Source organism: Mustela nivalis (assembly GCF_964662115.1).
Source record: "Mustela nivalis genome assembly, chromosome: 3".
Lineage (NCBI taxonomy): Eukaryota > Metazoa > Chordata > Mammalia > Carnivora > Mustelidae > Mustela > Mustela nivalis.
The window spans coordinates 50,140,508-50,154,290 of NC_139022.1; the positions used below are offsets into that span (position 1 = coordinate 50,140,508).

The window sequence follows — 13,783 nt, forward strand, 5'->3', positions numbered from 1 at the left end:
ATATGTTGCCTATAAGAGACTCACTTCACTTTTAAGAACACACATAGACTGAAAGTAAAGGGATAGAAAAAGATACTCCTTAACATGGAGAAGAAAAGAAAACAAAGGTTGATACAGGAGACAAAACAAACTTTAAGACAAAGACTAATAAGAGACAAAAAAGGTCATTATATGATGATAGAGTGGTGAATGCAAGAAAAGGATATGACAATTGTAAATATTTGTGGAAACATTGACCCAACATAGGAGACCTAAGATATATAAAAAAAAATACAAACATAAATAAATGGGGTAATAGAGAGCAAACAATAATAGTAGGGGACTTCAATATCTCATTTTTATCAATGAATAGATAGTACAGACAGAAAATCAATAAGGAAACACTGGACTTAAACTACACATTAGACCAGAGGAACTTAACAGACATTTACAGAACCATTCCATCAAAAAGTAGTAGAATACACATTCTTCTTAAGCACACATGAAATGTTCTCCAGGACAGACCATATGTCAGGCCACAAAATAAGTCTCAATAAATTTAGAAGACTGAAATCATATCAACCATCTTTTCCAACTCCAGTGGTATGAAACTAGCAATCAATTTCAAGAAGAAAACTGGAAAACTCACAAATATGTAGAGATTAAACAACAAGTTACTGAGTAACCAATGGTCAAAGAAGAAATTAAAAGATAAATGAAAAATATCTTTATATAAGGGCACCTGGATGGCCCAATCAGTGAAGTGTCCAACCTTGACTTCAGCTCAGGTCATCATCTCAGGGTTGTGAGATCAAGCCCCACATTGGGGTCCACACTGAGCATGGAGCCTACTTAAGATTCTCCCCTTTCCCTCTGCCCCTCCCCTCTGGCTCGTGTGCTCTCTCTCACTATATATATATATATATATATATATATATATATATATACACACACACACACACACACACACACACACACATATACACACATTTTTTTTCCAGACAAATGAAAGTGGAAATATAACAACCAAAACTGATGGGATTCAGCAAAAGCAGAATAAGAGTGAAATTCATAGCAGTAAGTGCCTACAGTAAGAAATGAAAAAAATCTCAAATAAACAACCTAACTTTATACCTTAAGGAACTAAAAAAAGAATAAATGATGCCCAAACTTGGTAGAAAAAAAGAACATAAAGATCAGGGCAAAAAATAAATGAAATGGAGATTTAAAAGACAGTAGAAAAGATCAAAGGACCAAGAACTAGTTCCTGAAAAGACAAATAAAATAGGCAAACCCTTACCTAGACTCAACAGGAAAAAAAAATAATAAAAGAAGATTCAAATAAAATTAAAAATAAAAAAGATGTTGTCACAACTAATAAACAGAAATGCAATGGATCATAAGAGACTACTATGAACAAACATACACCAAAAAATTGGGCAACCTAGAAGAAAAGATAAATTCCTAGCAACACACAACCTACCAGACTGAATCATGAAGAAACAGGAAATCTGAACAGACCAATACTAAGAGATTGATTTAGTAGTCAAAAACCTCTTAACAAACAAAAGCTCAAACAAAAGCACCTGGGTGGCTCAGTGGTTAGGGCCTCTGCCTTTGGCTCAGGTCATGATCCCGGGGTCCTGGGATCGAGGCCCACATCAGGTTCTCTGCTCAGCGGGGCCCTGCTTTCTCCTCTCTCTCTGCCTGCCTCTCTGCTTGCTTATAATCTCTGTCTGTCAAATAAATAAATAAAAATCTTAAAAAAAAAAAAAAAAGTCCAGATGAGCACTGGGTGCTGGGTGTTATATGCAACTAATGAATCGCTGAACACTACATCAGAAACAAATGTTGTATTATATGTTGGCTAATTGAACATAAGAAATAAATAAATAAGTTAATGAATGAATGAATGAATGAATGATTGAAAAAACAAAAGTCCAGGGCCACATAACTTTACTGGTGAACTTTACCAAACATTCATTAGCACCATGCTCTAACCAACTGAGCTAACCGGCCAACCACTTACCAAACATTTAAAGAGCAATTAATACCAATCCTTCTTAAACTCCTCCAAAAAAATAGAAAATGAAGGAGGACTCCCAAACTCATTTTATGACACCAGCATTACCTCAACACCAAAACCAGAAAGGGACACTCTAAGAAAAGAAAATTACAGGCTAATATCCCTGATGAACATAGATGAAATAATTCTAAAAAAAAATACTAGCAAACTGAACTCAACAGCACATTAGAAGAACCATACACCATGATCAAGTGGGATTTATTCCAGGGATGTGAGGATGGTTCAATGTCCGCAAATCAATCAATACGATATGCAACATTAACAAAATGAAGGATAGAAATTGTAGGATCATCTCAAAGGATACAGAAAAAGCATTTGATAAAACTCAACAGCGATTCATGATAAAACTCTCAAAGTGGCAACAGAGGGAACATTATCTCAACATAATGACATGAGATGCCATATAGGCCACCTATGACAAGCCCAAAGCTAACATCATATTTAGGTGAAAAACTGAAAGCCCCTTCTCTTGGAAGAAGACCAGGATGCCCATTCTTGCCACTTTTATTTAACAGAGTACTGGAAGTCATCGCTCGATCAATTAGGCAAGAAAAAGAAATAGAAGGCATCCAAATCGAAATAGAAGTAAAACTGTCTCTATTTGCAGATGACATAATATATATGAAAAAACTCTAAAGACCACCAAGAAACTTAGAACTAATAAATACATTCAGTAAGCCTGCAAGATACAAAATCATTATACAAAAATCAGTTGTGTTTCTATACATAAAACTAACAAAAAGAGAAATTAAGAAAACAATCACACTGGGGCACCTGGATGGCTCAGATGGTTGAGCATCTGTCTTCAGCTCAGGTCATGTTCTCCAGGTCCTGGGATCAAGTCCCATGCTGGGCTCCCCCCACAGAAGAGAGAATACTTCTACCTCTGCCTCTGCCCACTGCTTGTGCGCTCTCTCTCTCTCTCTCTCTCTCTCAAATGAACAAATAAAATCTTTAAAAAAAAGAAAGAGAGAAAACAATCACATTTACAATTGCATCAAAAAGAAGAAAATACCTAGGAATACACTTAACCAAGGAAGTGACAGACCTGTACACTGTACACTGAAAACTGTAAGACAATAATAAAGGAAGTTGAAGAAGACACAAATAAGTGGAAAGATATTCAGTGCTCATAGATGAGAAGAATTAACATTGTTAAATGTCCATATCACCCAAAATAATCTACAGATTCAATACAACTCCCAACAGAATTCCAAGGGCAGTTTTCACAGAAATAGAACAAACAACCCTAAAACTTTTATGAACCCACAAATGACCCCAAATAGCCAAAGCAATCTTAAGAAAGAACAAACTTTATGTCATTAAAGTGATGCTTGGCAGTCTCCCTTCAGGACTGGGGCCCCTTGCCAGAGGAACCAACCACGTGACTGGAGAACTGGAATTTTCAGCCCTACCCCCCCACCCCCATCTCTGGAGAAGTGGGAGGGATTGGAAATTTTGTTCCATCACCAATTACCAGTGATTTAACCAATCATGTCTGTATAGTGGAATCTCCATAAAAATTCCTCAACAAGGAGGTTCAGAGAGCTTATGGATAAGTTAACACATCCAAGTGCTGAGAGGGTGGCAAGACCAGAGAGGACATAGAAGCTCCATGCTCCACCCCACACCTCAACTTGCACTATTCATCTCTTCCATTGGGCTGTTTTTGAGTTGTAATCTCCATGATATAGCCGTAATAGTAAATAAGGTGTTTTCCAAACATCTGAGTCATTATAGTGAGTTATCAAACCTGAGGTGGGGGAAGGGTCATGTTAACCCTCAAATTTCTGGCTGGGCAAAAGTGTGAATAGCCTGGCCACCCCATTGCTGCTAGCAAATGAAATGGGGGTAGTTCTGTGGGAGTGAGCTCGTAACCTGTGGGGTCTGATGCTAATTCCAGGGAATTACTCGACACCCAGTTGATGTCAAAGAATCAGTGAACTGGTTGGTGTGAGGGGAAAAAAAAAAAACTAAGAATAATGAAAAACTATCTGCCAACAAATTCAAAAACATGGCAGAAATGGACACATTCCTAGGCAAGATGACTTAGCGAACATGACTAAAGAAGAAAAAAACTGGATGGTCCTATAGTCGTTAAAGAAATTGAATCAGTAGTTTAACTTCTTCCCACAAAGAGAGGTTCCTAGGTGGCTCAGTGGGCTAAAACCTCTGTCTTTGGCTCAGGTCATGATCCCAGGGTCCTGGGATCAATCCCTGCGTTAGGCTCCCTGCTTCTGTCTCTCTGCCTACATGTGATCTCTATCTGTCAAATAAGTAAATAAAATCTTTTAAAAAAAACAAAAACAAACAAAAAAAAAACTTCTTCCCACAAAGAAAACACTAGACCCAGATAGTTTTAAAAGTATGAGATTTTAGGATTGAGCTACACAGCAGGTTCCCTGCTTGGCAAGGAGCCTGCTTCTCCCTCTCCCTCTGCTTGCTGTTCCCCTTGCATGTGCTTTCCCTCTCTCTGTCAAACAAACAAACAAAATCTCTAATAAATGAATAAAAAAATATAAGTATGTGGTTTATTTTTTAAATTAAAAAAATTAATTCTGACATTCCTAAAATTTTTGGAGAAGAAAAAAAGAGAAGTTACCCAAGTAATCATAAAGCCATTTCAGACATACTCCACAGAACATTTCCCTGATTGATGTTTTCCCAATAAATTCCCTCTCATATTTAATTCTCCAATATCATACAACATACATATCCCTCAAAACAACATTTCAACTGAGATTTATATAAGAAATGTTTTATTTAGTACCCCAAAACTCCATATAACATTTTTACCAATAACAACAACTAAAGTGTAGGAAATGGCTTAAGTTACATTAGAAACATGAAACATCATGTCAGCAAATAAAAAAGAATACTGTATACCAATGAAAGGGATATAGCGCATAAATGCTACTGGTGATAAAAGAAACACTGAAATATCATCCGTATGAATCATTCTCTGTCACATTTCCACAGTGCCTTTCATATTTCATATTGCCCGTTTTTCCCCAATTGTGTAGAAGAAGAACTAAAAAGGTTGAGAAAGTGTTAAGGAACTTAATGGAAGAGGAAAAGCAAGCAGAAAAGCAGTAACAACGAAAGAGAGTATGTTACTGCTGACAAAGCAACTAGTTGTTAACAACCATATTGTTTAGTGATTCAGGAAGCAAAGTTATGAATATTTATATCCCAATGTTATGCTTTGTTATTTAATAGAGTTTTGCTTACCATATTACAGTTACACTTTAGGAAACTGGTTTGGGTTAACAAGTAACAGATTACAATTATACCATTTAAAATAAAAAGAAATAGGTTCCCAGTTAAGGTTTTTGCACATGACATCTGATTTTCAGAAACAAATTACTAATATTAAGTAGATAGCTGTAAAATTTCACATCAAAACTATCAATGACAGGATGTGAAAGATAACCACAGTTCCAACTCACCCATAAATGTAACAGCAAAAATTCTAAACAATATTTTTTGAAATGACAAATTTGGTTTCTTTCAGAAACGGAAGCCTGGTTCAACATCAGAAAAATACATTAATGCAGAGCACCTGGATGGTGCAGTTAGTTAAGCATCCTACTTTTGGTTTTGGCTCAGGGTAGTGAATTAAGCCCTGTATCGTGCTCTGAACTCAGTGTGAAGTCTGCATAAGAGTCTCTCTCCCTCTCCCCCTCCTCCTGCTTTCTCTCTCTCTCTAAAATAATAAATAAATCCTTAAAGAAAAGAAAAATGCATTAATACAATGCACCACATGAACAAATTACAAAAAAATACATTCATCTCAACATCTAATAAAATTCAACATTCATGTATGATAAAAAAAATTACTAACAAACTAGATATACATATGGAAACTCCCATAACCTGATGAACAATAGGAAATACATAAAAATGTCATCCACATCATACACATGTGCTGAAACTTCAAAAGCATTCCTTTAAAATCATGAATGAGGGTGGGGCGCCTGGGTAGCTCAGTTCCTTAAAGCCTCTGCCTTTGGCTCAGGTTGTGGTTCCAGAGTCCTGGGAGCGAGCCCCGCATTGGGCTCTCTGCTTCCTCCTCTCTCTTTCTGCCTGCCTCTCTGCCTACTTGTGATCTCTGTCTCTGCCAAATAAATAAATAAAATCTTTAAAAAAAATTTTTTTAATAAATAAATTAAAAATAAAAAAATAATAAATGAGGGCAGCCTGGATGGCTCAGTTGGTTAAGTGTCTGACTTCCGCTCATATCATGATCCCAGAGTCTCGAGATCGAGTATCACATGGGGCTCTCTGCTCAGTGGGGAGTCTGAGTCTCCCTCTGACCCTCCTCCCTCTGCAGTGCAAATAAATAAATTTTTAAAAAATAAATAAAAGGAAATCATGAACAAGACAAGGATGTCTACTATTATCTCCCTATTAGACACTGTCCTATAAGCCCTAGTTTGGACATTCTTTGTCATACACACACACATACACACACAGAGAGTATAAGAATTTGGAAGAAATAAAGCCTCGGCAGAAAATACTATTTTTTAAGAAGAAATCCCCCCAAATGTACAAGTGATTTGAAATTATATACTATTTGTTATAATTATTTATAGTTATATATTATTTGTTATAATTATTTATGATTATATATCATTATAACTATGTATATATATAGTGATTATTTGTGTTATTTATAATTATTATATATTATAATTATAATTATGAATTATTTAATATCTATTGGATATTAATTCAGATTTATAGCACCCACCATTACAAATACTGACTCCAAATGGTTAGAATGATATGTGCATAGCTTATCTGCAAAATCTTACTTATGTTCCTGATAAAAACATTGCGGTGGGACAAGAAGGAGTGGGGTAAAAAAACCAGCTCACTTCTCACTCTGCCCCTTACAGAGTGTGTTGAATTTTTCTTGCATCTGTAACAAATTAACACAAATTTAGCAGCTTAAAAGGACACAAATTTATTATCACACCTCTGTAGGTCAAAAGTCTGGCATGAGCATCACCAGTTAAAATCAAAACATCAAGCTTTTCCGCTAAAGTCAGGAACACAGCAGGGATGTCCATTATCACCACTGCTATTCAACATAGTACTAGAAGTCCTAGCCTCAGCAATCAGACAACAAAAGGAAATTAAAGGCATCCAAATCGACAAAGAAGAAGTCAAATTATCACTCTTCGCAGATGATATGATACTATATGTAGAAACCCAAAAGAGTCCATTCCAAAACTGCTAGAACTTGTACAGGAATTCAGTAAAGTGTCAGGATATAAAATCAATGCACAGAAATCAACTGCATTTCTCTACACCAACAACAAGACAAAAGAAAGAGAAATTAAGGAGTCAATCCCATTTACAACTGCACCCAAAACCATAAGATACCTAGGAATAAACCTAACCAAAGAGGCAAAGAATCTATACTCAGAAAACTATAAAGTACTTATGAACTAAATTGAGGAAGACACAAAGAAATGGAAAAATGTTCCATGCTCCTGGATTGGAAGAATAAATATTGTGAAAATGTCTATGCTACCTAAAGCAATCTACACATTTAATGCAAATCCTATCAAAGTACCATCCATCTTTTTCAAAGAAATGGAACAAATAATCTTAAAATTTATATGGAACCAGAGAAAACCTCAAATAGCCAAAGGAATATTGAAAAAGAAAGCCAAGTTGGTGGCATCACAATTCCGGACTTCAAGCTCTATTACAAAGCTGTCATCATCAAGACAGCATGGTACTGGCACAAAAACAGACACATAGATCAATGGAACAGAATAGAGATCCCAGAAATAGACCCTCAACTCTAAGGTCAACTAATCTTCGACAAAGCAGGAAAGAATGTCCAATGGAAAAAATACAGCCTCTTCAATAAATGGTGTTGGAAAATTGGACAGCCACATGCAGAAAAATGAAATTGGACCATTTCCTTACACCACACATGAAAACAGACTCAAAATGGATGAAGGACCTCACTGTGAGAAAGGAATCCATCAAAATCCTTGCAAAGAACACAGGCAGCAACTTCTTTGACCTCAGCCACAGCAACATCTTCCTAGGAACATCGCCAAAGGCAAGGGAAGCAAGGGCAAAAATGAACTATTGGGATTTCATCAAGATCAAAAGCTTTTGCACAGCAAAGGAAACAGTCAACAAAACCAAAAGACAACTGACAGAATGGGAGAAGATATTTGCAAATGACATATCAGAGAAAGGGCTAGTGTCCAAAATCTATAAAGAACTTAGCAAACTCAACACCCAAAGGACAAATAATCCAATCAAGAAATGGGCAGAGGACATGAACAGACATTTCTGCAAAGAATACATCCAGATGGCCAACAGACACATGAAAAAGTGCTCCATATCACTCGGCATCAGGGAAATACAAATCAAAACCACAATGAGATATCACCTCACACCAGTCAGAATGGCTAAAATTAAGAAATCAGGAAATGACAGATGCTGGCGAGGATGCGGAGAAAGGGGAACCCTCCTACACTGTTGGTGGGAATGCAAGCTGGTGCAACCTCTCTGGAAAACAGCATGGAGGTTCCTCAAAATGTTGAAAATAGAACTGCCCTATGACCCAGCAATTGCACTACTGGGTATTTACCCTAAAGATACAAACGTAGTGATCTGAAGGGGCACGTGCACCTGAATGTTTATAGCAGCAATGTCCACAATAGCCAAACTATGGAAAGAACCTAGATGTCCATCAACAGATGAATGGATGAAGAAGATGTGGTATATATACACAATGGAATACTATGCAGCCATCAAAAGAAATGAAATCTTGCCATTTGCAACGGCGTGGATGGAACTAGAGGGTATCATGCTTAGCAAAATAAGTCAATCAGAGAAAGACAACTATCATATGATCTCCCTGATATGAGGAAGTGGTGATGCAACTGGGGCTTAAGTGGGTAGGAGAAGAATCAATGAAACAAGATGGGATTGGGAGGGAGACAAACCATGAGTGACTCTTAATCTTACAAAACAAACTGAGGGTTGCTGGGGGGAGGGGGGTTGGGAGAAGGGGGATGGGGTTATGGACATTGGGGAGGGTATGTGCTTTGGTGAGTGCTGTGAAGTGTGTAAACCTGGCAATTCACAGACCTCTACCCCTGGGGATAAAAATATATTATATGTTTATAAAAAATAAAAAATTTTAAAAAATCAAAACATCAGCAGGGCTGTGCTCTTTTCTGGAGACTCTAGGAGAGAGTCTGTTTCCATGCTCATTCAGGATGTTGGCAGAATTCAGTTCCATGCAGTTGTAGAAATGAAGTCTCTGGTTCCTTGCTGTCAGCTGAAAGGCATTCCTAGCTTCTAGAGCTGAAACTGTATTCTTTGGCTTCAAAGATCTTCTTTCTCCAATTTAAAGCTAGCAGTAGAAGGTTGAGCCCCTCTCCTGCCTTCTCTTCCACCACATCTAATTCTTCTGCCTTCCTCTTCGATTTTTATCTCCTCTATCATGGTCTCCAACCTTAATGACATCTGCAAAGCCTCTTTTACTCTATAATGAAATATCCACAAGCTCAGGTGATGAGGACGTGGACATCTTTGGGGAACCTGCTTCGCAAGGAAACCCAGCTTGTTCCATGTTTGCACTAACACTACATGTAGCTTGTACGTCCTTACATAATGCCTCAGCCCCAGCAAGCAAAGGTGGTGAAAAAACTAAGTAGCAAATACCCTCTAAATTTTTCTTGTGTCCTTGCTGCTTGCCTTGGCTTAATTACTGGATTTTCCTTATCAGGCTGTGTGAGGTTGAAGTAGACAGAAAAATGAACAATTTAGAATTGATTTCCTGACACCAACACTAACTCAACAATCGGAACAAATGCCTCCCCACTATCTACTCTTGAACCATTCAGAGTTTGGGAAAGAAATATAAAGGGGAGAATAGAAAAGCATAAGGTGGGAACACAAATGACAAGCCATTAAAAGAAAAACATCAACATACTTCTCCTTTCCTTAAAAACTCAACCCAAGAAGATTCCATATCTTGGGTGAGGACAAACGAGAAGAGCTAAGCTCACGAGAGTCATTTGTTGTATGTTACTATGTATTACATGGAGCTAGATGATTCCACATCTATTCCATATCTATTTATTTATTTGACAGAGAGATCACAAGTAGGCATAGAGGCAGGCAGAGATAGAGGGAAAAGCAGGCTCCCGGCTGAGCAGAGAGCCCAATGCCAGGCTCAATCCCAGGACCCTGAGATCATGCCCTGAGCTGAAGGCAGAGGCTTAACTCACTGAGCCACCCAGGCGTCCCTCCACAAGACTTTCTTTTTTTTTTTTTTTTTAGATTTTTATTTATTTATTCGACACACAGAGATCACAAGTAGGTGGAAAGGCAGGCAGAGAGAGAGAAAGGAGGAAGCAGGCTCCCTGCCGAGCAGAGAGCCCAATGCGGGGCTTGATCCCATGACCCTGAGATCATGACCTGAGCCGAAGGCAGAGGTTTAGCCCACTGAGCCTCCCAGGCGCCCCTCCACAAGACTTTCTTAATTCTTTAAACTAACATGTGTTCATGGGTATAGTTATTATCCTTTAAATGAGGAACCTTGGGGTCAAAGAAGTGGTTATTTACCTAAGAGAACAAGTGTCAGAGCTGGATATAAACCCAGGTCTGCTGGCTGCTCCAGCCCAAGAGAAGCCACGACTCAGATTTGTTATAAACCCCACACTGTACCATTCAATGCCTTAAAATTACACTCCTAGAGGGTATCCCCCTTCCCCAATCTTTTCTCCCCCAGATGTTACAGTAACTTCCTTATAAAGGTTTGCGCTATTTCCTTTCTTGTGATCATTACACATTTTTACTCCTTCTGTATGTCCCAAGTGTCCACGAGTTGATATTATTGTTCAGGCTAGTACTTGCGTGGGCTTGATTTTTTTTTTTTTTTTAATCTTTTTCCTTACTTCCTTTATCTCTCTCTCACTAGCTTTAAGGAAATGAGGAAAAGTGCTGGCGTGTGGTCCCTTGATTAAAGTCTCTGCTAGGACCTACAGGAGCAAGGAGGCCCCCCGCCGCCTGGCTATTACACAGATCTCACTACAGTCTCTCTCCCTTCGCCGCATTAGGGTTATCAGGCAAAAAGCCAATTAACAACCTCTGCTTTATTTCTGTGGTAATCATTAGTCGACTCCAAAATTTCAGCATAAAATTCCAACTCCTACCCCAGGTACAAAGCCTCATAAGATTTGCTCCTACCTGTCTCTTCTGCTGCATCTTATGCCATTCTGCACTCCACAGGCTGCTCCAGCCACACAGGCTGCTTCTCAGCACCCGAAATGTGACTAGTTTGAACTGAAATGTGCTGGAAGTATAAAATACACGCCGGACTTTTAAGCAAAATAGATCATTAACATATATCATTAATCATTAATGATTTTGCATTGATTAATGCTAAGTTACTACTGAAATTAATTTTTTTTTTTTTTTTACTTTTGGGGTGGCATTTCAAACACTTAAAATGGAATTCGTGGTCCGCACTATGTTTCTGTGGAACAGCCTGCTCCGCCACATAACCTCCTTTTGTTTCCTCCTTGGCACTCAGGCCATCTGGACCTAAGTTGTCATGTCACCTGTTTAAGTGCCTTTCCCGCCCAACTTAGAACGTAAGCCGGGACCCCTGCCCGTCTCATTCACACCCGGTTCCCACGCATTGAGGTCAGAGCCTGAAGCTAGGAAGGACTCTACAAATCATGTTCTTTGAATGAAGGACCCGACTCTTCCTCAGCCGGAGACTGAAGAACACGAGGTCTGAAGTCCTCTGCGCTACACCCGCCGCTCAGCGCGGACCCCACTCTCCCGACCCTGGGAGAGGGGTGGATACCGGCGAAAACCTGCCTGGGCGAAAGCACTGGTCGCACAACGCAAAGCGGAAAAAAGGACCCCTCGCTCCTCTGTCCTCTTTCCTGCGTCCCGCGACCAATCACGGCGCATTTCGCCCTCGCGCCACACGGCGGCGTCTCGCGAGGGCGCGGCGGCCAGTGGTACAGTCCGTCCTCCCCGCGCCCCCCCCCCGACAGTGGGCCCTTCCAGTCGTAGAAAAGCATTCTGGGAGGGGCGTGTGGCCTTTCTTGCTTCTGCGCTGGGCTGGGAGGAAGGGTACTGTGCCTTCCGTGATGGCGGGGCCCTCGGTGTGCGCGGCTGCTTGGCCTCCGACGCGCCCAGGCGCGGGGCAGAGACGCGCGGCAGCCTTGAGGGTGATGAGACGTCTTTCGCACCCGGGCCGGCCCCGAGGTTGCCGTGCCCTGAGTCCGTGGAGGGCGGAGGGCAGCGGCCTGGGCTCGGCCACGTTGCCCGTGGACGGCAGGAGGCACCCTAGGCGGCCCTCAGGCTGCCTGCCCACGCCAGGAAATGGAAGCTGGGTGGGTTTGAGTGCATTTGAGTTTCTTGGTCATCGACTTTTTGAGGTTTCCGTATAAGCAGGGAATTCTTGGGTGTGAAAGAGAGGCCTCACCATAAGTAGGCATGTGTGCCTACCGCATCACAGCTGAGATCGAGTCTACGTAGGAGTAAAGTGCCATTTAAGATTTAGATCTCGATAATTGTTTCAAGATGCGGAACTCGGCGAATGAGTGTCATCGACTTCGCAGGTGAGTTTGCATGTTCGTGCAAGAAAAACCGGTTGCCTCGCAGCTTCAGTGTTTTAACCACAAAACATTTTGAATTGCAGTTCTTGTTACCTGGTTTGGGGTTTGAATTGTCAAGGAAAATCTACAGCTGGAATTAATCCCTTTTCCAGCGCTAACCCACAGAACAGATCATTATGGGGTCAGCAGCTTTGTGCCATAGAACAGTCCTTGCGCAGTTTCCTTGTAGCCTTTGTGTTGCCCGTTCACTTTTGGAAACTAGTGAATGTGGTGTCAAAAAAGGCATAAACTAAACACTTTGCAGCCTTTTCCTGCCCTTGAATTTGGTATCTCTGGTGTAGGAGCTGCGGAAGTAACAGTTGTTGCATTTGCCTTAGTTTACCTATGTGATCTTGAGTCTGCCAACAGACTCAACAGTATAGTTTTTCTTAACTTTTTAAATTTTGTGCAGGTGAAAGCTGGATGCTTGAAGTAAAGACTGCTGCTAGCTGAACACTGGGAGCACAAAGGTGATATAAGGTAGGGTGATGCTACCTTGTAGTTCTGTCGTAAAGCGGTTACTCCTAATGCAAATTTTACCTTTCCAGATTGGGCTGCCTTTTCTAGTGGGTGTTAGATTAAATTACTGTTAGTACTGCAACATCTGTAGTTAACAAGGTGAAATTAACAGCAAATAGGGTAGCCTGTTCCTAGCTTACTTTTTAAATTTTAAGATCACATGTATGTGTGTAGCACCTACATTTCAAACTTAGTCAAATCTCAGGTATGTTTTTTGTGGACATTTAAAGCTGAGTCCAGATCTGCATAACTTAATGGAATTCAGAGGAGTATGGACTGTTAAATTAATCTATGATACATGTGAATATTTGCTTGTCAAATTGAGTGCTTTATTTTGTTTTTTTAGGATGTCCTTGATGAGGAATTCAAAAACATCATAAGAAATCTTGACAAGAGTTGCTTGGATCATTTAAAACTCCCAGGAGCCTGAGGGGCACTAAAATTGGTGCTCTTGGACAGTCTATAAATAAACACACCTAAAACAGTAGGGGTACAAATAAATATTTCATTGTGCTTCTTGAAGGTTTGTGTATTA

The 13,783-nt window shown here is 39.8% G+C and overlaps 2 long non-coding RNA genes across 3 annotated transcripts in view; one reads left to right on the forward strand and one right to left on the reverse strand.

Annotated features, from left to right (window-relative positions):
* LOC309861153 overlaps positions 1-12,018 on the reverse strand; it is a 292,958-nt gene extending 280,940 nt beyond the window's left edge. Inside the window, exons 1-2 of one of the 2 annotated variants that reach the window (XR_014309785.1) lie at positions 11,303-11,983; positions 1,566-1,715 (exon numbers count right to left, since the gene is read on the reverse strand). This is a non-coding gene — a long non-coding RNA (uncharacterized lncRNA). Of the gene's footprint in view, positions 1-1,565; positions 1,716-11,302 lie in introns of both variants that reach the window. The other variant, XR_014309786.1, reaches the window with a different exon arrangement.
* Positions 12,019-12,157: 139 nt separating this feature from the next.
* On the forward strand, positions 12,158-13,770 carry LOC309861151. The gene is made up of 3 exons (XR_014309782.1): positions 12,158-12,693; positions 13,142-13,209; positions 13,595-13,770. It is a non-coding gene; the product is annotated as an uncharacterized lncRNA (long non-coding RNA).
* The last annotated feature ends 13 nt before the right edge of the window (positions 13,771-13,783 follow it).